At 41.7% G+C, this 25643-nt stretch overlaps 1 protein-coding gene, 1 long non-coding RNA gene and 1 pseudogene across 2 annotated transcripts in view; 2 read left to right on the top strand and 1 right to left on the bottom strand.

Annotated features, from left to right (window-relative positions):
* Positions 1-25643, top strand: part of LOC138162631 (uncharacterized) — a 311452-nt gene that overhangs the window by 141839 nt on the left and 143970 nt on the right. The window lies entirely within an intron of this gene.
* The window catches only part of LOC138162624 (late cornified envelope protein 3D-like), a 99356-nt gene that overhangs the window by 24125 nt on the left and 49588 nt on the right, over positions 1-25643 (top strand). The gene's annotated exons all lie outside the window — the stretch shown is intronic.
* On the bottom strand, positions 15225-17174 carry LOC138162131 (cytosol aminopeptidase pseudogene; annotated as a pseudogene).

The raw sequence follows: 25643 nt of genomic DNA, 5'->3' as shown, positions 1-25643 counted from the left end.
CCATATTTCATTCCATCTGATACAATCCATCTTTATAACCTGACTAATATATAATGTGAAAGTATTTACAGATCCTATACTTGACTGCATGCTGCCATGGGGGGAGGGAAGGGAGGGGGACAAAATGTGAAACTCAAGGAATTGTGGGATTGAATCTTGTAAATTAAAAGTAAACAAACAATTTAAAAAAAAGTGGGTGCTTCCAACTTTCCTCCCCCCCCCAGCCTGCCCTCTGTTCCACCATCCCCCCTCTCATCCTCTTCCCCCCTACTCTCCTATAGGGTGAGATACCCTATTTAGTGTGTATTTCATTCCCTCCCTAAGCCAAATTCAACAAGAAGGTTGACCTATTCTCTTTTGCCTTCCTGTTCTTCCTCTACATTGTGACCATTTTCCTTGCCTCTTCTATATGAGATAGTTTACCCCCTTCTGTCTCTCCCCATCTTCTCTCATTTTATTCTTCTCTCACCTCTTAATTTCACCTTTTAAGTATCATCCCTTCCTATTCAATTGATCCTGAGCCCTCGATATATGTATACCTATACACATATATACACACATTCACATATGTATTCATATGCCCATATACTCTCCTGTATATATGTATGTATGTGTGTTTGTATGTGTGTATGTGTGTTTGTATGTATGTATGTGTGTTTGTATGTATGTATGTGTATATATATATATATATATATTTCTATTCCCTTCAACTATTCTCATACTGAGAAAAGTGTTATAAGTTACAATTACCATTTTTCCACATAGGGATGTAAATAGTTCAATTTTGATAAGTTCTTTATGATTTCTTTTCCGTTTACCTTCTCATGCTTCTCTTGCTTCTTGTATCTGAATGTCAAATTTTCTATCCAACTCTGCTTTTTATTTTATCAAGAATGCTTGAGAGTCCTCTATATCATATTTTCCCCTGAAACATGATACTCAGTTTTGCTGGGTAGGTGATTCTTGGTTTAAATCCCACCTCACCTCCTTTGACCTCTGGAATATCATGTTCCAAGCCCTTCAATCCCAAGTGTAGAAGCTGACAGATCCTGTGTTATCCTGATTCTGTTTCCACAATATTCAAATTGTTTCTTCCTGGCTGCTTATAATATGTTCTCCTTGATCTGAGAGTTCTACAACCTGGTTATAATATTCCTAGGAGTTTTCTTTTTGTGATCTTTTTCAGGAGGTGATAGGTGGGTTTTTTCAATCTCTCTTTTGCCCTCTGGTTGTAAAACATCGGGGCAATTTTACTTGAGAATTCCTTGAATGATGATTTCTAGGTTCTTTTTTTGATCATGACTTTCAGCTTGTCCAATAATTTTTAAATTATCTCTTCTGGATTTATTTTTCAGGTCAGTGGTTTTCCCAATGAGGTATTTCACATTGCCTTCTATTTTTCATTTGTTTGGATCTGTTTAATAGTATCTTGATTTCTCATAAAGTCACTGGCTTCCAATTGCTCCAATCTAATTCTAAAAGAATGATTCTCTTCAGTGAGCTTTTGAGATTCTTTTTCCATCTGGCAAATTTGGCTTTTTAAGGCATTCTTCTCCTTATTGGCTTTGTGAGCCTCTTTTGCCATTTGAGTTAGTCTATTTTTAAGGTGTTATTTTCTTCACTCAGGTTGTTGACTCTCATTTCATAATTTTCTTGCATCGTTCCCATTTCTCTTCCCAGTTTTTCCTCTTCTTTATTTGATTTTCAAAATCCTTCTTAAGTTCCCCTATGGACTGTAACCAGCTCATATTTTTCTTGGAAGCTTTTGGTGCAGGATTTCTGACTTTATTGTCTTCCTCCTGTTCCATGCTTTGACCCTTTTTGTCCCCAAAATAGGAGTGTAAAGTTGGGTTGCTATGTTTGCTTTGCTTCCTTTTCCTGTTCATGTTGCCACTCAATTACTTGACTTTTGAGCATTTTGCCACAGTAGGACTCTGCCACCAGAAAGGGGAGCTTCATCCCAAGTGCTGGAGCTTTCTCAGCTGCCAAAGGTATTAGTGGGAGCCCTCTCTGAAGCCTCCACACACTCTGGCAAGCTGATCGCACACCCCAGGACCTCCACCCTAGACTGCAATCCAGATTCAAGCAGGTTAAAGCAAGAGCATTTACCCCTCAGACTGGTTGCTTGGTCCCCCTTCACTCTGTAGGCCAGGAGTTGAAGCTGCAATATGGCAGTACCTGTACAGTCATGGCGCCTCAGAAGCTTCTCGCCCCGGGGGGTATAGGCTGCCCACACTCCCAAACTACTGGATCCCTAAGTCCACCTTGCACTGACCTCTCACTTTGTCCTTAGCATCTATGGGTTGATAATTCTCAATACCACCACAGCTGCTGGTGATCTGAAGTCCCTCCAGCTGGTGGCTGGTTGTGGCTGCCCTGAAGCTAAAACCTCTGGCTCCAGCAGAGCTGGGTTCAACTCCCAGAGTGCTGTGCTGGCCAATTCCTGCCTGCCTGTCAGGCTGTCTTCAGCAGAAGTTTAGCTTCTCTGTGTCATTTTGTGGGTTCTGTAGCTCCAAAGTTTGTTAAGAGTCACCTTTTACTCGAATTGAAGGAGGTGAGAGCAGGAGCCCCTTGGAAGTCCTGCTTCTACTCGACCATCTTCACTCCAGCTCCCAGGATGCTCTTCTTTCCAATCTGTTCCTCCTGGCTCCCTAGCTTCCTTCAAGTCCCATCTAAAATCTAATTTACAGAAAACCTTCCCTAACCCCTCTCAGTTATGCCTTGCTATTGCTGATTATTCACTAGTTTTCCTATATATAGTTCATATGTACATATGTGTCTGCTTGTTGTCTCCCCAATTAGATTGTGAGTTTCCTGAGGACAGGGACTGCCTTTTGCCTCTTTTCATATCTCCAGAACTTAGCAAAGTTCCTGCCACATAGTAGGTACTTAATAAATATTCATTGACCAGATGATTGAGTCTAGTGTTGCTGTTGTCCATCCTTGGTTCTCAGAGAGGACCAGTGGCATCACAGGTGATGTCTTGACTCATGCATGAATTGAATTAAAGTGAGACAGAGTTGTACAAAGTCATCAGTCTCACTCTCTCTTCCACTGAAGTCCAGTGGCAAGACAGAAATCAAGACATCCATTGATAGCAGCAGATGGCCTCGGTGTCTTTGATGTTGGCCTGTATAAAAAATGTGGCACATTCACAATGCCTATGGCAACTATAAATATGGTGATGTGGTTATTAATCAAAAAATATACCAGGCTTTCTACATGAGGGATAAAGCTAGAACATTTATTGAAATACCAGAAAACTGAGTCCCAAAACCAGAAAGTCAAAGCTATCACAGTAGTTACAAAATTGGCACATGTAGCTAACTTAGTAAACAACCACATTCTCAAGCCTTCAAAACAGAACAGGCCACTTCAGGCAAAGGTCCTCCTCTCCCCACTCAAAGCAACTGCTCAGAGTCCAGGAAGCTGCTGCCAGCAGCTCCGGCCTCCCACAGTTCCTGTTCCTGGCAGACCTCAGCAGGAGTCCTTAGCAGAAATTCTGGCTGCCTCAAAAAAGGGGTTCATGACTCCACCTCCTCCTCAGCCGCTACCACTGGTGCTGCTGGCCACTGCTACTGCCGCTGCTGCTGCAGGTGCCGCTGCCAGTCACAGCAGGAACTCCACCTTGGCTTCCCCTTCCTCTTGCCCCACCCCTTCCTGCTATGTTAGCAAGTGCGATGGGGCATGGAAGATCTTTAAATCCCATAACCCTTACATGGCCCAAGCTCTAAACACTCCACAGTGCCTGCTTCTGCTGCCTTCAAGACTATTGAAACAAATTGTTCTCATCTATCCATTCAGTCAGGGGAGGTCTTCACATGCTTGGGGTAGGCATCTCCTTCACTGACCAATGTGTTTGAGGCATGCTGATCACCCTCAACCTGGTTTTAACCTGTCTGCTGAGACAGTATACCAGGCTTTGGCCTCTTCTCCAGTTACAGTTTCTGGGAGCCACAGGTGAGAGTTGGATGAAGGGTGAACACCAAAGTGAATGAGCAGTCCTAAAAAGGGCTCCACAAGCCCTCACACAGGAGGTACTAGCCTTCCCTGAAGACAAGTCTAGTGTTCTATTTAATTAATTAGTGTTCAGTTTAATTGAAACCACAGTCAGGAGGTGGGGGTTGGGCAGCTGAGAAAAAGTCCCATCTCAGAGATAAGACCCCTGGGAAGGATACACATCTGAAAATAGAGGGCTGTTGGGGTGGCCAGGTAGCACAGCAAGTAAGAGCACCGGCTCCAGTGTCGGGATGACCTGGGGACCGAATCTGGGCTCAGACACTTAGCACCCACCCAGAAAAACCTGGCCGTGTAACCTTGAACAAGTTACGTAACCCCAATTGCTTAGGGGTAGCCAGATGACTCAGCGAGTAAGAGCACCGGCTCCAGTGTTGGGATAACCTGGGCATCAAATCCGGGCTCAGATACTTAGCACCACACCCAGAAATAACTGGCCATGTAACCTTGAGCAAGTTACTTAACCCCCATTGCTTTAAAAAAAAAAAAAAGAAAGAAAGAAAATAGAGGGCTGCTGACAAGCTCCTATTGAACATTGACTATGTGCCAGGGCTGAGGAGACAATATAAAAATAAGGAAAGAAAGATTAGAAAACACTTAAAGCAGAAAGAGACATATAAAAACACAAATAAGGACAATGATAAAAAAAATTTAAACTTTGTCCTTTGGGGACAATTAAATTACTCTTTAAGGTCCCCAGGGGGTGTCTGGTTATCCTGCCTTTGCTCAGACCATAGCTGAAGCTTGGTATGCAGGCCCTTGCTTCCACTTTTCTTCCTTCAAGACACAAATCAAGAATTACCTCCTACATTAAGCTTTTCCAAATCTTTCCAACCATTATTTGGCTCTCCAAACTCTCATATTTAGCTTCATTATAGTTACTTATACACTATTCCCATTATATTTATTTCTTATATACTTATTACATTCATTAGAGTGTAAACCCATTGAGAGCAGGGATTGAGCCCAATGGCTGGCAAGTGTCTGACATTGAATAAACACTTGATTAATGCTTATTGATCAATTGATTGAGCCAGTTTATATAGTAGAAAGAACACAAGATGTGGAATCAGGAGCCCTGGGTGGGATTTCTAGTTCTGACACCTACTACCTGTATTTTGTTGTTGTTGTCATTGCTGGGTTGCTTCAGTTGTGTCTGACTCTCACTGATCCCATTTGGGGTTTTCTTGGCAGAGATATTGGAGTGGTTTGCCATTTTCTTCTCCAGATCATTTTACATATGAGATAACTGAGGCTAGCTAGTGACTTGTCCAGGGTCACAAAGGTAGTAATCATCTGAAAACAGATTTGAACTCATGAAGATGAGTTTTCCTGACTTCAGGACTTGCACTCTATCCACTGCATCCCTTAGCTATGCCTAGCTGTCTGTGTAACTGTAGCAGCAAGCACCCCAAGCATCCTCAGGGTTTGCTGCCACCACAGGTTCTTGGATCTGCTTTGATAAAGGAAAGCAACTCAAAATGGGTTAACAAGCTTACTTTAATCAGTCAGACATATATCGTTTACCTTGTTCAGGGGAAAAAGGTCAGCACCCCGAATTTCAAAGTATACAGACAGAATTATCAAGACAGAAACAGATCAAGTAGACAGCTTTCCAAACTGTCCAACCATTACATCCATACCAAATCAACATCAGGGTTTTTTCAAAGCCGGGGGGCTCAGGACAACGGCTTCCCAGAATCCATATCAAATCACAGAACACTTCTCAAAGTGAGCCCCCAAAACAAAGCTACACATCAGGGTTTATATAGCCTTCTCCTGGCTCAGAGAATGTAACAATCTTATTGACTCACTGGCCAATCAAGAAGTATCTACTGAAAAAGAAGCCTCCCACCCCAGGCTCCAGGTGCACTTTAGCCTAGGAGCAGGGAAGATCTTTAAAATTTACATTCCCATTACAGTAACCACTGACAAATCAAGTAACTTCTTTAAACTTAAGTTCCTTCCAAAATGAAAGGGGGACAGCTTCAATTACCCCACTGTGTAAAACATGGACAATGATACTTGAACCACCTACTTCACAAGAGCTTTGAGAGGAAAGGGCTTTAAATGTAAAACTTTAGGGTACTTCATAAGTGTGGATTGTAATGATCACTGTGAAGGAGAGGAGATTTGAGGTCCTCTGGTCCAGAGGGGTCAACTTCATTAGTACAATTAATCTCAAAACTCTAGAATGAGACTCCAACCAAATTAAAATATAATTGTGAAATGTTTGGCAAAATAAATAAAAACATAACACTATGCACATATATATATGTACACACACATACATATATACCCTTAATTTGTGTTTTTCTTAGTCAATATGCATTTGAGTTTGAGGCCACTTCTCTCCTCCAACCCCCTCATGTGACAGATGAGGAAACAGATCAAGGCAAGTAAGGCAATTATCCAAAGTCACCCATCAAGGCAGGGGTGGAGCTGGGCACCCAACTAGGGATTCATGACAAACAATGCAGTTTAGTGTGTTTAATGCTCCACAAACCCAATGATTTTTTTACCAAAACGATAGTTTACTATTTGTTGGTTCCTGCCTCATTGGATTTGGTGGATATATAAAGGCCAAAGGATGAGCCCTTACTATGAATGACTATAAACTTTTCTTCAGTGTATTCATTCAGTCCCCTGCCTTAGTAGAGTCTATGAAACAAAATTAATCATGGCTTAGGAAGGACACTAGGGCCATGGTACTCATGCTGCTGAGCATTAATAATAATTGTCCAGAACAACTGACCAAAGTGACAAATACTGCCCTCAAACTACATTGATCGAAGGTTGTGATTTTTTTCTAAATATAATCAACTTGTTTTCTTGTTACCTTTTCCTTTGCTCTGAAAAGTGTTTTGCAGAAAAAGCCTGGTTAATTGAGGTGACTGGATAGGTTGGTTCCAGTTGATCAGAGTATAATTTAAAAAAAAAAGAAAGCCAAGCATGTTATGTATAATCATCATCATAACAGAGGGGCAGGATAGTCTCAGTATAAATAGTGTTAGACTTGGGAGTGGGCAAGCAGGTGGCACAGTGGACAGAGTCAGGAAGACTCCCTTTCCTGATTTCAAATCTGTCCTCAGACAATAACTAGTCATGTAACCTTGGAAAAGTCACTTAACCTTGTTTTCCTCAGTTTGCTCATCTATAAAATGAGTTGGAGAAGGAAATGGCAAACTCCAGGATCTTTCCAAGAAATCACCAAATGGGATCATGAAGAGTCAGACAAGACCGGAAAACAACTCAACAGCAACGAGTGTTTATATGGGCAGCCAGATCTTTTGTTTTTCTCAGAGGAAAAATGAGTTTAAAAAAATCCACCAAGCTAATAAAGGGTCTGGAGCTGGACTGGCCCACTCTGCTGTGTGGGGGAGTGAGACATGTTGGAGTGTTCCAGGACTGATACAATGCATTGCATCATGGGTTTCCTGTTTTTTTCCTCTTTGGTGGAGGTGACAATGATAGAGAAGAGAGAATGGCTGCCCTGGGTCTGATGATGTTTGTTACTTAAGAATGTATACAGGTCTGTGGGTGTGAAAGAGAGAGGACAGAGATACAAAAGGAAGAAATGATCTTGGGTGTGTAGACATACAAGTGACTGATCTTTAGAGTATGACTCTATGCTGGGAGGGGAGGAAGATAACTGCCTATCCCAAGGTACTCTTTTGTGTCCTAGAATGGTCACAGCTCTGTCAGAGCTCTGTCATCCCTAGAAATTTTTAGGAAATCCCTGTCTATAGAATGAGAGACAACATGATATGGCACAGGAAACAAGGAATTTGGAGGTAGAGGATCCAGCCTCATAGCTCTGCTCTGTCACTCATGACTCGAAGACCAACCAACTCATCTCATTTCTCTTGGTTTCCTAAAATGTAGAAGGAGTGTTTTGGATGTGATGGGAATAAAATCAGTGTGAACATTGTTATACCCTTGGTTTCACATCCTCCCCTCCACAGGGGCTATTCTGCACATATCATCAGAGATTGGTGGGGACAATAATGGACAACATATTTAAGAGCAAAGTCATCCTTCAAGGCTTCATCCTATATGCTGATGACACTGGTCACCTCAGCTAAACATGATTTTGCCCTGCAGTAGCTTCCTATAACAGGATCTGTGAACTATTTTTTAAAATATGCTAAGTGTATTTCAGTTAGTTGGTCAATAATCATTTATATTTCACTATGATTTGTTTTTATTGCAATCCTTTATATTTTATTTTATGCATTTGAAGATATTCTGAAATGGTGTCTGTGGTTTCCCTATGGCCATGCATGAGGTTCCTCATGGACCCCACAAAAAAAGGCTCACAACACACACAAAGGTAATAGCCCTTGTCCTATAGCATGTTGTTTATGACTTTCTGCAAGCATTTCCCCACATTATGTGATGCAGAAGAAAGGGGCTGTGTATAGTAGAGAATGCCTATTCTCTACTCTCTAAGCTGTTAAGAACCTGGAAGACCAGTTTTCAAGTCCAGCCCCTGCCACGGAATTGCTGCGTGACAGCAAGTAAATCACTTAGCTCCTAAGCGCTCAGGAAACTTCTGAGACTACACATTGAATAGAAGTTGCTGTGCTGCATTGATAGATGGAGATGCATCATCATTCTTATGTAATTGATCACATCCTGAGCTTACCACAGTACCTGGAATACAGTAGGTACCTAATAAATGTGTATTGATTGATTAAATTTATTTCTTTTTCTTTTTTATACATGTATGTCTTTTTAGCTTTCATCATTCACTCTTGTAAGATTTCAAGTTCTAAAATTTCCCCCCTCCCCAAGACAGTCTGATATGGGCTATACATGTACAACCATATTGCACATATTTATACATATGTCATGTTGTGAAAGAAGAATCAGAACCAAAGGGAAAAACCATGAGAAGGAAAAGAAAAAGAATATGCTTCGACCTACATTCAGACTCCATAATTCTTTTTCGGAATGTGAATTCACTAAACCTGAAAAAAAAAGATAACTATTGCAATATAATTAGTTTCCTTTGTAATCTTATCTATATATACACATATATAATATCTAAAAACATAAAAATATACTATACCAAGTACATTAAACTAAATATACTAAAAACATTATTACTAAATACTACTTCAAAAATTACTAAAGGGTTCCTAGATTGCACTAAATTACAAAAGGGGTCCATACACAAGGACTCTTGCTCTAAGCAATTCCAAATTCCAGTAAAGTCACAAGCCCAGTTTCCTATCTCTATATGGCACAGTATTTATTTATGTACTTGTCTGCCATTTACAATGTTACAGATTCCCTGAGGATGTGGGGTTGCTTCATTACCTTTTATTTTCCCAGAAGCCCAAAGACTTGGAACTTTGTACATAGTACAGGCTCAATACCTTTTTCTCGAGTTTTGAATGAGGGAGTGCATGCATGAATAAGTAGAAGAATGAAAAAGCCAGTTACCTCCCCCCCCCACCCCCGCCAGCCCACATTGCTCAGTGGTTCAGAGGAGAGAGAGTTGGGATGGAAAGTAGAATCTTGGACTTTATGGGGATTTCTCAACTTTCTCTGTGAGGAGGGGGCCATTAATACCCAGAAAAGACACAGCTTTCTGAAAGCACCATCTTTACAACCTCTTCTTGGAGGAAGAGATACCTCAACTCTACAGTGACCTACTGTAATGAAGAAAGCATGAATTTTGGTAATGGAGGACTTAGATTCAAATCCTAGCTTTTCCATATACTACCTAGGTGACCACAGGCAAGTCCTCTAACTTCTTTAATTCTCAGTTTCTTCATCTGTATAATGGGGGGTTGGAGTAGATGATATCAAACATCTTTTCCAACTCAGTGGTCCATATAGTGACTCATGTCTGTGACTGAGATCCTGAAGAATGACAGGAATTATCTGACACGTGCCATGGTTTGGGTAAGGCACTCTTCCTTCTAGAGAGCTGGTTTCATGCCAATTAACTCAGCCTGGGATGCCTTATAAAAGGTGTCCCTGCCCCTGGCTCCTCATCCACTCTGATTCTTCAGCAGAGAGTTCCTGTCCGTGTCTGTGATCAAGGTGAGTGTCTGCATGACAGCCTGAGAAGGCTTGGAGGAGGGTGTTGGAGGAGAGGAAGGAGAGCACAAAGCAGGGCAGGAGAGGAGTAGGAAGGGAGAAAAGGGAGAAAATAAGGCACTTAGCGCAGTGCTTGGCAGAGATACTTCATAAATGTTTATGGTTTGATTGGAAAAGGAGAGAGGGGCTGAGAAGAACATAGTGGGTAGCTGAAAACTTTTACTTTGGATTTGGGGCCCATTGGATAGAGTGTTGGAGCTGGAGTCAGAAAGACCCAAAGTCAAATGCTGCCCCACATACTAATTAACTGTAGGGAAAGTCACTCAATCCCCCTCTGCCTCAGTATCCTCATCTGTAAAATGGGGATAATAATAGTACCCACAATCCAGGATTGTGAGGGTGATATAAGATCATTTGTAAAGTTCTTTTCAAACCTGAAAGTGCTTTTAAAAAATGCTATCATCAGCATGGCTATTATTCTAAACCAATGGAGGACCCTTCTGAGTCACCCCAGAAGAAAAGCCTGAGTTCCTGAAAACTCTATGGTGTCCTGTAATCCTGGGTATTCTGGGAACGTCATCATTCCTTCTCATCTAGAACACACACATGTGTGTATGTTTGTAAAGAGAGATTCTGCAGAATGTATAAAATTGTGACTTACCCATTCATAAGGCCTGGACGTTTCATTACCTTGGCATAAGGAACCCCTTATATGATGAAACTCTTTCTACCAAAGCAAGCTGGCACCTTCTCTGCAGCTGCTATAGACTTAGAAATTTGGCCAGAGCACTGAGAGGCTTTAACTTGTCCAGGGTCACACAAGTGCTCTGTGTCACAGGCAGGACTTCACCCAGGTTTTCTTGGCTTTGAGACTGGCTCCCTGGCCAGGACACAATGCTTTTCTCTCAGCCCACATAGATATGTTCACAAAATGTTCCTAAAACTTAGTATTAATGTTAAATGTTCATTCCCTGCTCCCCAAGTTTTCACCTGAATATATTTGTCTATGGTAATAAATTATATTAGATTACTATTAGATACTAATGTGTTAAAGGTATGATTAATCTTCACAGTGTAGATTGATTCAAAATGGGAAAATTAGAGAGATTCCCTGTGTTTCAAGGATCTAAAAAACTCCATTATTGTCTTTCAGGTTTACTAAACTCAATCAGACATGTCTTACCAGCAGAGCCAGCAGCAGTACCAGCCCCCTCCCAAATGTCAGACTCCTAAGTATCCCCCCAAGAGCCTTCCCCAGGCTCCCTGCACTGCTCCTGTCTCTTCTGGCTGTGTGTCCAGCTCTGGAGGATGCGGCAGCTCTGGAGGACTCGGCAGCACTGGAGGATGCGGCAGCTCTGGAGGATGCAGAAGCTTAGGAGGCTTAGGAGGCTTGGGGGGCTTAGGAGGCTTGGGGGGTCTAGGGGGCTTAGGGAGCGGCTGCAGCCTTTTTTCTCATCACACATCCCATAGATGCAGGAGTCAGAGCCCTGGCCGCTGTGACAGTGGCAGTGGGTATAACCAGCAGTCTGGGGGTTGTGGTGGCAACTCTGGTGGCTGCTAGTGACCTGGTGCCCTTATCTGAAGAACAAAATTTGAGGAATCAAGAGAAACCACAAACCTTCCTCCTCCTTTCCCATCCTTCCTCCTAAACTAATGAGATGTCCCTTGGGAATGGAGAGACCCCAGTATTATTACTTCATCTCTTCTCAAATTCCCCAAATTTCTGAGTTGAATCCAACATTGTCTTCCTCATTTATCTGATGAAACAATAAAGTTCTGTTTGGTCACAAATACCTACTGCTCTCTACTCTCCTTCCTTTATAAGCAATGGCTCCCCTTTGGCCAATGACCACTCTACATAAAGTCTGTCAATTTCAGATTCAAAGCCATGAGCACATATTGGGTGTGAAGTTGCAATTGGGTGTGAAGGAGAAGTTACTAAAAAAGCATTTCATGTGCAATAGACCTAAGATGGTTAGTGGACCACAACCTTGGTATGGAATAGTAGCATGATGAGCTGGCCAAGAGGGCTGATTTGATTTGGGGCTTCCTGAATAGAGGAATTGTTTCTATAGACACAGAGGTGATAGTTTCATTTTCCCCTGCCCTCATCGATCCACATCTACAGTATGATGTCCAATCCCAGATGCTACTCTGAAGGTAAAGTATGTTGAGAGATGATTGATTGAGAGAAAAATTCTTAGAGGGGTCCAGAATGATATCTTCAAATTTTTAAAAGACTCCCATGTGTAGTCTGTTAGACTTGTGCTCGTTGACACTAGAGGGCAAAACCAGCACCATGAGCCGAGGTTATGGTAAGAACTGGCAGTTTTAGTCTAAATATCAGGAAGAATTTCCTAACAATGAGAGCCACTCAAAAATTGAATTGGCTGTGAACATAGGTGATGGTAGCATCTCAAAGACTTCTTGGCACAGGCTTAGAGGACAAAGACAAGAATACTAAAACTCAGAAGGGGATGAATCAGATCAGAATAGCTAAGAACAAATTTAAAGGTTTTTAAAATATTGGGAGAAATAGGAAGATAAAAGGGGAACAGCCATTTGGGGTGGATTGGGCAACAGTAACTGATGATACAGATAATAATTATAGCTGACATTTATATAGTTCTTTAAGATTATAGAACACTTTCCATATATTATCCCATGATAATTCTAAAGGTAGGTGCCATAGTTATCCCCATTTTACAGATGGGGAACCAAAGCTGAGAGAGGTTAAATAACTTGCCCAAGACAGTAATTATCTGGGGTAGAATTTGAACCCAGGTTTTCCAAATTCCAAGTCTAGAATAAATGCAGAATTGAGTCATCTGTTTATTTGGTTTCCATTTTCATTTATGAGAAATCTTTCACTGACAATTTCTCTAGCAATCTTTGGATTGGCAGACATCCCAAATATCTCTAATATAAAGCATGATAGGTATTATAAATAGAGAAATAGTTAAAGAGCACTAAATCATTAAAATAAGAGCAGCTAGTTCACACAGTGTATAAGACACCAGTCCTGGAGTCAGGGGGACCTGAGTTCAAATGTGACCTCAGACATTTACTAACTGTGTGACCCTGGACAAGTCACTTCACCCCATTGCCTCCCTAAAGCAATCAACCAAGCATTAGAGCACCTCTCCCTACCCTTTCTCTCCAGTCTCTTATGTTTTTTTTTCTTTCACTTCCTTGAGTCTCTTGCTGGAGCTCTCATAGAGCATTCAGGGTCCTTTTATGAAGAATGTTCTTGCAATGGAAAAAACAAACTGACACAGGATTCATCAGGGATGTTGCAGAATTGAGAGGCTTTGTCATAGGAAGACTGGTGGAGGGAGTTGGAGAACTTTTTAATCTTGAAAAGAAAACACCTAGTAGTGGGGACTGACCAAAAGTATTTGAAAATACTTGAAGATTCAACAGGAGTCCTAAAGTATTTTAAGGGCCATCTTGTTAAGACAGAAAGGATATGACTTTTTCTGACTGCTTCCAGGAGGCAGTTAGGAAGAATGGGTGGACATTACTAAGATCTCAACTTGGGCTTGGTGTCAGGAAATTAAAATAAAATACTTCAAGAGTGAATTATCTTGGGGCAGCTAGGTGGCACAGTGAATAGAGCACCAGCCCTGGAATCAGAAGGACCTGAGTTCAAATCTGGCTTCAGACATTTAACACAAAAACTAGCCATGTGACCTTGGGTAAGTCACTTAACCCCAATTGCCCTCCAAAAAATCAAAACCAAATAAAAAGAGTGAATTATCTTAAATAGGAATGGGATGTCTCGGGAGGTTGAGGGTTTACCTTCACTGGAGACCTTCAAGATAAAACTCAGTCGGGGCGGCCAAGTAGCACAGCGAGTAAGAGCACCAGCTCCAGTGTTGAGAAGACCTGGAGATCGAATCCCGGGCTCAGACACTTAGCACCCACCCAGAAACACCTGGCCGTGTAACCTTGAGCAAGGTACTTAACCCCAATTGCTTAGGGGTGGCCAGGTGGCTCAGCTAGTAAGAGCACCAGCTCCAGTGTCGGGATGACCTGGATCAAATCCAGGCTCAGATACTCAGCACCACACCCAGAAATAACTGGCCGTGTAACCTTGAGCAAGTTACTTAACCCCAATTGCTTTAAAAAAAAAAAAAGATAAAACTCAGTGTCAACTTCCTAGATGTACTGTAGAATCAAGTCAACAAGCATTTATTAAACACCTTCTAAGGCACTATGCTAAATGCTAAGGATACGAATGAAGACCAAAATAGTTCCTGCTCCCAAGGAGATCAAAATCTAATGAGGAGACAATATTTAAACAACTGTGTACATATAGGACTTCTTGTAGGTGAGATCTTAGATCAGACGTGATAGGGATTCTTGTATCATCATGGGTTGCACTAGGCACCCTCTGGAGTCACTTTTACCTCTGAAATTCTCTGATTTGGTAAGATAGATGGAATGATGGTCAAATTTTATAGGTGTTTCACCAAACTTGCTCTTAGGATGAGACTTTCTAGAAGGAAAAATTACTTTCACAATGCAGGATAATTATGTCATACATTTTCTCACCTTCCATGTCTTCCAGGAAGAACTTTGGAGCACAGAGACTCATGCTGAGAGGTAGTTGGGGGAAGCTCTAGCTGGAATCTTTAGAAAGGTCTGTGCTTTCCTATTTGTTAGGGCACACACAGCCTCAACAGGTTTCTCAAATTGTTAAAGAAAAGAGATAAAGTGGGGATGGCAGGGGTGGCAATCTGTGGAGTATATAGGGTGAAAAGAGGACTGCATGTGCAACTCGAACTTGACATCTTCTAAGGAGTAAAAGCACTTTGTCATATTGTCTGTTCTTCATTTTTGAAGACCCATGACATCACGAATTGTGGGTGATGGGTGAGGACTTGTGAGTGAATTGGATGTAAGTGAGGCAGAGTTACACAGAGCCATCCCTGTGCGATGGGATGAAAGGAACATCGGAGTGATACGAGAAAAGGAGAAGGGAAGAGGAAGCTTACAGTGAATGGCATCCATTTTTTCTGTAAAATAAAAATTAAAGAGTGTTTTCAAGATGGGAAGATATGAACATGTTCATAGGTAGTAGGGAAGGAGCCAGTGGAGATAGAAGGATTAAAAAATCTACAATAAATTCCTCTTTCCCTTTCTCACTCTTTTTTTCCAGAAAGCAACAAAGATAAGTTTATTGCTTAAGAATAGTGCATAGTAACTTTGTTCATGGTTTCTTGAAAGAAATACAAAATATTTAGCATTTTACCTCTTAGTTGAGCTATATAAAATGGAAAGATATTATGGCTTTTAAAAACAATCAACATTAATTTATACACACCTTTAAAAACATCTGTTGTCAGGTCCTATGCAAGGTTTGCCTTTCATCACTGAATATTTGTGTAAAGTAAAATGGTTGTATTCATGATCCTAGCCAAATGTGTTTCATTTTATTCCAGGTTTAGGAAGCCATTATTGAAACATGGTTCTAACCCAACTGCCCACTTTAAAATGAAGTAAAAGAATTTTCAGATCAGTACTTCATTCAGAATTTTCTTTATCTTTAGTCATTTGCACTAGAAACTCTACCAAGGTCCTTGTAGGCCTTCCTGACATTCCTTTCTTCAGATATCGAACCTCATCTTTATTTGTCATCACTCCTGCTATATCCAAATGAACCCATTTAGAATGGGTTACAAATTCCTTCAGGAATGCTGCAGTTGTACAATCTCCCCCGGATCTGTATTTCCCAATATTATTAATATCAGCAAGTTGACAATCCACAATTTGCCTTGTATAATGTTCAAAGAGAGGCATCCTCCACATGTAGTCCCCTGTTTCAGTGCTTGCCTCAAAGAGTTTAGTCCACAGCCAGGTAGAAATGGTAAAAACTCCAGTGCCACCTGACCCCAAAGCTATGTCCATGGCACCTGTTAATGATTATAAATCATATAAAAGGTTATAATAACCTTTGGATTAAATGTGTGGGCATAACAGAGAGCATCAGCTAATATGATCCTCCCCTCTGCATCTGTATTATCAACCTGTATTGTTTTCCCATTCTTCACCCCAACAACATCTCCGGGTTTGTTTGCCTTCCCACTGGGCATAGTTTCACAAAGTGGTGCCAAACCAGTAAGAGTAAGTGGTAGCTTTACAGTTGCTGCTGTGATGATGGTTGAACATGTAGTTGCTACCCCTCCCATATCAGCTCTCCTAAGATCCATGTTTGCAGAAGGTTTGATTGAGATGCCACCACTAATCAAAGGTAATTCCTTTTCCAACAAATACCAATGGTGAGTTATCTTCATTTGGACTGCCTGTATAGTATATTTCTCAGAAAGCTTGTGGCTCATCGGACCCTTTTGCAATGCTTAGGAAGGCTCCCATTGCTCGATCCTCAATCCAAGATTTGGTCCTTACGTGGACCGTTGTGATGTTACTCACACTTTTGAGCTTCTGCTCAATGATTTCTGCAAATCTGGTTGGAGTCCTTTTGTTGGCTGGTGTTTCCATCAAGTGTTGGGCTAGATTCTGCCCATTAGCCGACACAACTCCTTTCTGCCGTGCTTCATCACCACCACTGCCACAGAGTGAGCAGAAACTATGGTCTTCTTTTTTTTCTTTAGCTCATCCAAATCAGAGACCAAGAACAGCTCCTTCTGAAGCAGCCTGACCCTCTCCACAGGGATCCATTTCCACAGAAGTGATTTTCAGGTCCTGCATTTATTTGCCTGCATTCGGCTGCAACAGTGACTCGGGTGTTTTCTTAGCCTTCATTCCAGTTTTCCAGTTCATCTATTCCAGACGTCTTTTTGCCCGGGCCACTACAAAAACACTGGGGAAGTCCCGATGAAGATCACAAAATACAGGTGTTTTGCCTGCCTTCAGCGGAGGCCCAGATAGGGCCAAAAGTTTTCTAAGTTTTCCAAGAAGTTTATCAAATTTGCTTCCTGCTCTTGTAAACTGAAGGGAACCATCATCCTTTTCTTTGACATAGATGCCCAAAACAAGGCCCTTGGTCATGGCTCTGCTTTGGCTGAGCCGGGACGAAGAGGAAAAGCCCCGGCACCCGAGGACCTTCCCGCCCAGGCTCCAGACGCCGAATCCCCTCAGTGCCAGAAGAGGCAGCGAGAGCAGCATTTTGTCGGGGGCGTGGAGCGGAGGGGGCCTGGGCGGCAGAACCCCGAGAGGCGGGAGGGAGGGGGCAGGACGCAGGGAGCACGTGCAGCGCGCGCAGAAACAGGCTGCCCTCACTCTTTTATAAAGCTCTTCCAATCTGCCTTCCAACATCATCATAGCTCTGTAACCGCTCTCTGCAAAGTTATCAAGGATCTCTTTGTCGCCTGAGATTTCACCTCTGCAACATCTCTTGGATACGCCCGCTTCTTTGTGCCGCTGCCACTACCCTGGTGCTGGCCGTCATCACCTCACACCTGGACTATTGCAATAACCTGCTGGTGGACCTGCCGTTAACTCTTTCTCTGATCTGGTCCATCCTTTCTTAAAGGCAGGTCTGTACACATTCAATAGACCCTAGTGACTCCCTGTTACCTCCTAGATTCAATACAAAATCCTCTGTTTGGCAGTCAAAGCCCTTCACATGACTTATGCCCCTAACCACCCACTCCCCAACCCCACCATTCCAGCTTCCTTATACGTTACCCTCCACCTCCACGTACTCTTCAATCTAGTAACAAGGACCTCCTGGGTGCTCCGTGAACAAGATGCTCCAGCTTTCTGCCCTGAGCGTTTTCTTTGGCTCTCCTTCATACCCAGAATGTTCTTCTCTCCAATCTCTTCCTCCTGGCTCCCTAGCTTCTTTCAAGCCCCATCTAAACTCTAATTTACAGAAATCCTTTCCTAACCCCTCTTAATTCTAATGCCTTCCTATTGCTGATTATTCACTAGTTATCCTGCATAGAGTTCATATGTACCTATGTGTCTGCTTGTTGTCTCCCCAATTAGATTGTGAGTTTCTTGAGGGCAGGGACTGCCTTTTGTCTTTTTTCATATCTCCAGCACTTAGCAAAGTGCCTGCTATTTGTTTGTTCCTGCCTCATTGGATTTGGTGGATATATAAAAACCAAAGGGTTAGCCCTTACTGCCAATGACTATAAACCTTTCTTCAGTGTATTCATTCAGTTTGCTGCCTTAGTAGAGTCTATGAAATAGAACTAGTCGTGGTTTGAGATCTGGAAGGACACCAGAGCCATGCTGCTGAGCATTAATAATAATTGTCCAGAACAATTGGCCTAAGGACAAATACTGCCCTCCAACTACATTGATCCCAAGTTGTGTCCTGAGGTTGAGTTTTTTCTAAAGAAAATCCTAGGAATTAACTTGTTGTTTTGTTATCTTTCTCTTTGCCTGTCCTCAGACACTGACTAGCTGTGTGACCTTGGGAAAGTCACTTAACCTTGTTTTCCTCAGTTTGCTTAGCTGTAAAATGAGTTGGAGATGGAAATGGAAAATCACTCCAATATCTTTGTCGAAAAAAAAAAACAAAACAAAAGCAAAAGCAAATGTGATTCCAGAACATCAGGCACAAATGAAAAATGACTTAATGACGAAAGTCTTGGGAATCATAAAGACTCGGGTTCCAATCCAGCCTCTGACATTTATTAACTGTGCGATATTGGAAAATTGGCTAAACCCCTTGAGCCTTGGTTTCCCCACCTGTAAAATGGTTATAATAATATCTCTTAGTTGAAATGTGGTGGAGACTGAATGAGATATTAGTTTTCTAAGTATTCAAGTGTTACATAATAAGAAGAAACCCCTGATTTTATCAATGCTTATACTCATCTTAAATATATAGGTACTACAGGTATATTTATACACATTTTGTATTTGGAGAAGCTGAGACCCTATCAATTTAGGTTATTAGTCACTTGGGCACCTAGCTCATAAAGATCAGAACTAGAATTAGCACCCCCATTGCTTGATGCCATATCATTCAGTATATACATTATGTCTCCTTCGCCCACAGGCCCCTAGGAACCAGACCACAAGAGAGCAACATGGTTGGTGAGAAAGATTCCTTTCCAGGGGTCTGGGCATTGACTGATTGAACTGTAAGTACAGTGGCCACTTATTGGCCTAATATCACACCTGATTCCCATGGAAGCTTTGACCTGCTCCATTTCTTACCTAGACCAATTTGACCCTCCTCAGACATCCTACACTACTGGGGGTGCTCCATATTTGTACTGGACTTTGGGTGGACAGACACCTGACTGCTGCTATAACCTAGAACTCCTGAGCTGAAGCAGTCCACCAGCTTCAGCCTCCTTAGTAGCAGGGATTAAAATTATGTGCCCACTGCATTGATCTTTCATTGGTTAAACCATTGCAATTATTCTGACAAAAGTTAGAATCTGTCCTTTCTTATACCTATTACTCATTTTATGAATAACTTGTTTGAACGGGTCAGGATTAAATTACTTTAATTGTATACTATATGTTTTAGTTGGTATTCTTTCCTCTAACTTGATATTAATTATATTAATTTCTTTCTTGTTCTAATTAGTTGATCTGCCAGTACAGACAGCCAATTCAGGTATGAGTCATTTCGTTTCATTTCCCATATGTTAAAATATAATCAATTTCTCTTTTGGGGGGGGGGGTGATATTATTCAATGCTTACCATTTCAAGTGTCTCCTATTTATCAAAGAAAGAATTAAGGAGTTATAGACATAAGACTTCTGGGTGGCCAACCAATCTTTGACCCTTCACCTTCTTTTATTCTGATATATATTTTCCAATATAGTTCTCGTGTGTGTGTGTGTGTGTGTGTGTGTGTGTAGTCAACCTCATCTAGCCTCATCTAGTTTTAGTTTTTCACTGAAGTCAGTGAACAGTAAAATACATGTTTCTTTAACTTGCACTGGAATACTGATTTTTTGTAGAATTTTGCTGCCTCTTTACTCCATGAATAGCAATTATTTTCATGGTGATTATTTTCAAATAATTATTATGAGCAATGAACAGATGTCCATCTTGTTGCCTTTGGGCATCCAAAGAAACTAACTCCACCAAGGAGTTGGAGACTGTATGAATCATCCTTTCATTTGGCTCAAACTCAGGGCTTCCATATTCTAAGCCCAGCCTTTTATCCACTGTGCCACCTATCTGTAACTCCCTTTTGCTTTCACATCATGTGTGGGAAAAATGTCAGAAAATAAGGCCGATGTTCCCCAAAATCACTTGCTTTATAATATCTTTTTGTTTTGCTTTTTTTGGGGGGAGGGCAATTGGGGTTAAGTGACTTGCCCAAAGTCACATGGCTAGTAATTGTGTCAGGTAACTGAGGTCAAATTTGAACCCAGGTCCTCCTGATTCCAGGACCCATGCTCTGTTTACTTCACCACCTAGCCGCCCCTTATAATATTTTTTAAAACTTTATCTTGGTTGTTGATATTCTATCTCCATGCAAAATTCTGGGTATACTACTGGAGGAACAGAATTGTAACAATATTTTTTCCCAGCAGAAAACCAAAATTCATCAGAGGTTCTGGACTTGAACCCAGGACTTCCCGAACTGCTCTCCATCTGCTATCCACACTGTCTCTCTCAAACAGTAATAATTTTTAAGGCACCGGTTGGCATGCCAGGCTTTGATCTAGTAAGAATTTTTGCCTCTTTTTATATCCCCAGTTCTTGGCACAGCGCCTGACACATATAAATAATTAATGAATTTTTACTGATTGATTGATGAAGTGAAACAAACATGAACCAATCCCTTCCCTGAAGGAGTTTGTATTTTACCTTTGAGGTCCCTTAGAATTCTGAGAGTCTCTGGTTCTGTGAGTTAGACTGAGTGATAAATTAAGGGTGGGGATACCTTTTATGGGTGTTCCCCGAGGTGGGGCTTATGGAATGAGATACAGCTTCCTAAGAAGACGAGAATATTTCACAGTCCATGCTTAGGTCAGACAATCTTTGGTATTGCCAAGCCTTCTTGTCCCTCCTATCCAGGAAGAACATGGAACCTCTGAAGTTATTTATTCCACATAAGGGGCTGAGGGGATAATCTATATGGAACTTTCAGAAATTTCCAGGCACTCCTCTACTTTGAAATACAAAATTTCCCTCACAAATAAACTCAGAGATTCCTACATACCCTGGGACATTGTGTGGTCCTCTCTGGAACAATTGCCGGTTTTGGATCCTTGGAGATGGAAGGTCTTAACTACATCTTGACAGTGGGAATCAAGAAGGAAAGGAGTAGACATAACAGGTTTCAAAGGGTGACTCTCCTAGCCTTAGTGGCTCCCAGACAGCATAGGATGGTTGAAGAAAAAAGTTGTTGTTCGGTCTGGTGCAACTCTTCTTGATCCTGTTTGGGGTTTTCTTGGCAAAGATGCTGGGATGGTTTGCCATTTCCTTCTCCAGCTCGTTTTACAGAGGAGGAAACTGAGGCAAACAGAGTTGAGCTTGCCCAGGGTCACACATCCAGTAGATGTCTGAGGCCAGATTTGAACTCACAAAGATAAGTCTTCCTGACTTCAGGCCCAGCACTCTATTCACTGCCCCACCTAGCTGCCCAAAAAAGAAAAGAGACGGTGATATAAAAGATGTATCCAAGGTTTTAAGTTGGATGCAAGCTATTACCATTCACAGGGACAAGGGAGCTGGAAAGAGAAGATGTTTTTAAACTAAATGATGAGTTCAGTTCAGGGTTTATTGAATTGGACATGATCGAGAGCAATCCTGCTTCTGATGCTTACTGGTTTTGGAACCTAAAACACAAGATTAGTTTCCATTGTAAAAAGAGTAGTTTGGATGAAATGAGTTCAAGGTCTTTTTGAGTGCTAGACCTATGATAATATAATTCTATAATAAATGGAATAATCCAATTGGCAAACTGAAATTACAAGACTGGAGCTCAAAGTCTTTCTAGTAGAGAAAGTCCCCATGTGGATTATATTGAAAATGAACTTAATTTTACCAAAAGTCTAGTCAAAAAGGTGGCTAGTCAATTCATTTTTAGTCGTTTGGACACGTTCATTCAAACTGTGGACATTTAGAACACTGTTGTGGAGTCATTTTATTTGTGTCCAACTCTTCATGACCCCATTTGGGGCTTTCTTGGCAGAGGTACTAAAGTAGTTTACTATTTCCTTTTCCAGCTCATTTTACAGAGGAGGAAACTGAGGCAAATAGGGTCAAATCACTTAAACAGCTAGTAAGTATCTGAAGCTAGATTTGAACTCAAGTCCTCCTAGCTTCGGGGTCAAAGCTTTATCCACTGATGTCAGATGTGCTTCAAATAATATATTAATGTGAAAGGCCATGGAGGTGGGGATCACTTAATTAAATGTTTTCAGCACAGAGATCTAAGTTTCCCTATCCTTCCTAATTCATAACATATCGATGCAGAGATATACTTAAGAACTATTTCATCAGGGGTAAGGTAAGGTTGGAGAACTGGTTGTGGGATTAGCAGCTATGGGTGAAGCAGAGTCATGCTCCCGTGAGTCTGAAACTTGCCTTTTGAGAATGGAGACAAATGAGGTCAGGAGAGGGACACCATGGCGTTGGAAGCTGGGCAGGTTAGGTCACATAGAAGTGCAGGCTCGGGGAGGACTGTGACGTGCGGCAGTTAGATCATGGTCATTAGCAGAACAAGCCCGCCCCCTAGTGTTGGCACCAAGGATAGAGCCCCATTGACTCCCCAAGAGTCCACCCTGTCACTCTGTACACTGGGAATGCAATTTCTAGCCTTTTAGGCTCCTTGACCCTCTGCAGAATCACTATCTAATGCTCACTGAGTCTTTTTTCTTTTTCTTTTTTTTCTGATTTACATCATTCATTTCCGCCAGATTTTGAGTTGCAAATTTTCTCCCCGTTTTTCCCCTACCCACCGCCCCAAAATAGCAGTCCCACAGGATATCCCCTCCTCCAATCTGCTCTCTCCCATATTTTCTCCCATACCCCTTTCTAATTTTCCAGTAGGGCATGGTGGATCTCTATGCCCCAGTGCCTGTATATCTTATTTCCCAATTACATGTAAAATAGTATTAATAATAGTATATATATATGTATATATATATATATTTAAACATTTGATTTTAAAACTTTGAATTCCAAATTCATTCCCTTCCACCCTTGTCACCCACTCTTACTGGGAAGATAAGCAATTCAGTATAGGTTGTACATATGTGGCTAATGCAAAACAAAAGCATAGTAGATATATTGTAAAAGACAGACTATATTTCCCTCCCTCCTATCCCACCTCCCACTTGTTCTATTCTCTACTTTGATCCCATCCCTTTTCAAAAGTGGGTGCTTCCAACTTCCCTCCCCCCCCAGCCTACCCTCCTTTCCATCATCCCCCCTCTCAACCCCTTCCCCCCTACTCTTCTGGAGGGTGAGATACCCTATTTAGTGTGTATTTCATTCCCTCCTCAAGCCAAATTCAATGGAAAGAAGGTTGACCCATTCCCTTTTGCCTTCCTATCCTTCCCCTCCATTGTAACCATTTTCCCTTGCCTCTTCTATATGAGATAGTTTACCCCATTCTGTCTCTCCCCATCTCCTTTCATTATATTCCTCTCTCACCTCTTAATTTCACCTTTTAAGTATCATCCCTTCCTTTCAAATTGGTCCTGTGCCCTCTATGTATACCTATAAACACATATACACACATTCACATATGTATTCATATGCCCATATACCCTCATATATAGACATATATATATATATATTTCTATTCCTTTCAACTATTTTCATACTGAGAAAAGTTTCATAAGTTACAATTATTGGTTTTCCATGTAGGAATGTTAATAGTTCAACTTTGATAAGTGGCTTCTGATTTCTTTTCCCTGTTTACCTTCTCATGCTTCTCTTGCTTCTTGTATCTGAATGTCAAATTTTCTATTCAACTCTGGTTTTTTCAGCAAGAATGCTTGAAAGTCCTCTATTCCACTGAATAACCATATTTTTCCCTGAAACATGATACTCAGTTTTGCTGAGTAGGTGATTCTTGGTTTTAATCCCAGCTCCTTTGCCCTCTGGAATATCATATTCCAAGCCATTCAATCCCTCAGTGTAGAAGCTGCGAGATCCTGGATTATTCTGATTGTGTTTCCACAGTATTCAAATTGTTTCTTCCTGGCTGCTTGTAATATTCTCTCCTTAATCTGGGAATTCCAGAACCTGGCTATAATATTCCTAGGAGTTTTCTTTTTGGGATATTTTTCAAGAGGTGATAGGTGGGTTTTTTCAATCTCTCTTTTGCTCTCTGGTTCTAAGATATCAGGGCAGTTTTCTTTGAGGACTTCCTGGAGGATGATTTCTAGGTTCTTACTTTTGATCATGGCTTTCAGGTAGTCCAATAATTTTTAAATTATCTCTCCTGGATCTATTTTCCAGGTCAGTGGTTTTTCCCATGAGATATTTCACATTGCCTTGTATTCTTTCATTTGTTTGGTTCTGTTTAACATCATCTTGATTACTCATAAAGTTATTAGCTTCCATTTGCTCCAATCTAATTCTGAAGCAATAATTCTCCTCAGTGAGCTTTTGAGCTTCTTTTTCTGGCAAAACCAGCTTTTTAAGGCATTCTTCTCCTCATTGCCTTTTTGAGTCTCCTTTGCCATTTGAGTTAGTCTGTTTTTTAAGATGTTATTTTCCTCAGTCAGGCTGTTGACTCTCATTTCATAATTTTCTTGCATCATTCTCATTTCTTTTCCCAATTTTTCCTCCACTTCTCTTTTCTGCTTCTTAAGGTCCTCTATGGCCTCTAACCAGCTCATATTTTCCTTTGAAGCTTTTGGTGCAGGATTTCTGACTCCACTGTCTTCCTCCTGTTCCATGCTTTGCTCCTTTTTGTTCCCAAAATAGGAGTCTAATAATAGAATCTTCTGTCTGCTTTGTTTCCTTTGCCTGATGATGTTGCACCTCAGTCACTTGATCCCTGAGCTTTTTGCCACAGTAGTACTCTGCCACCAGACAGGGGAGCTTTCATCCCAAATGCTGGGGTTTTCTCAGCTGCCAGAGGTATTAGATGGGTGCCCTCTCTGAGGCCTCCACATGCTCTGGCAAGCTGGTCACGCACCCCAGGAGCTCCACCCTAGACCGCAATCCAGATCCAAGCAGGTTAAAGCAAGAACGATTACCCCTCAGACTAGTCGCTTGGTCCCCCTACACTCTGCAGGCCAGGAGCTGAAGCTGTCACGAGGTGCTGTTTGGCTGTGCCAGAGTGCCTCAGTGGCTTCTCTCCCCCAGGGGCAAAAGCTGACCGCACTCCCACTTACTGGGTCCCAAAGTCCAGACTGCACTGACCTCTCACTTTGTCTTTTGCATCTGTGTGTTGATAATTCTGGAAATGGCCAAAGCTGCTGCTGATCTGGACTCTCTCCTGCTGGTGACTGGTCAGGCCCACCCTGGGGCTAAAACCTTCAGCTACCCAGTCCTGGGCTCTGCTCCCAGAACACTGTGCTGGCCGATTCCTGCCGGGCTGTCCTCGGTGGGAGGTTAGCTTTTCTGTGTCATTTTGTGGGTTCTGCAGCTCCAAAGTTTGTTCAGAGTCCCCTTTTTACATTGATTGGGGAAGGTGGAAGCTGGAGCTGCTCAG

This window comes from Petaurus breviceps, unplaced genomic scaffold, assembly GCF_028583685.1.
Source record: "Petaurus breviceps papuanus isolate PSGF00001 unplaced genomic scaffold, PetGlider_PUasm1.0 186, whole genome shotgun sequence".
NCBI classification, from domain to species: domain Eukaryota; kingdom Metazoa; phylum Chordata; class Mammalia; order Diprotodontia; family Petauridae; genus Petaurus; species Petaurus breviceps.
Note: the sequence above shows the minus strand (reverse complement) of the source record. Positions and strands in the feature narration are given on the sequence as shown.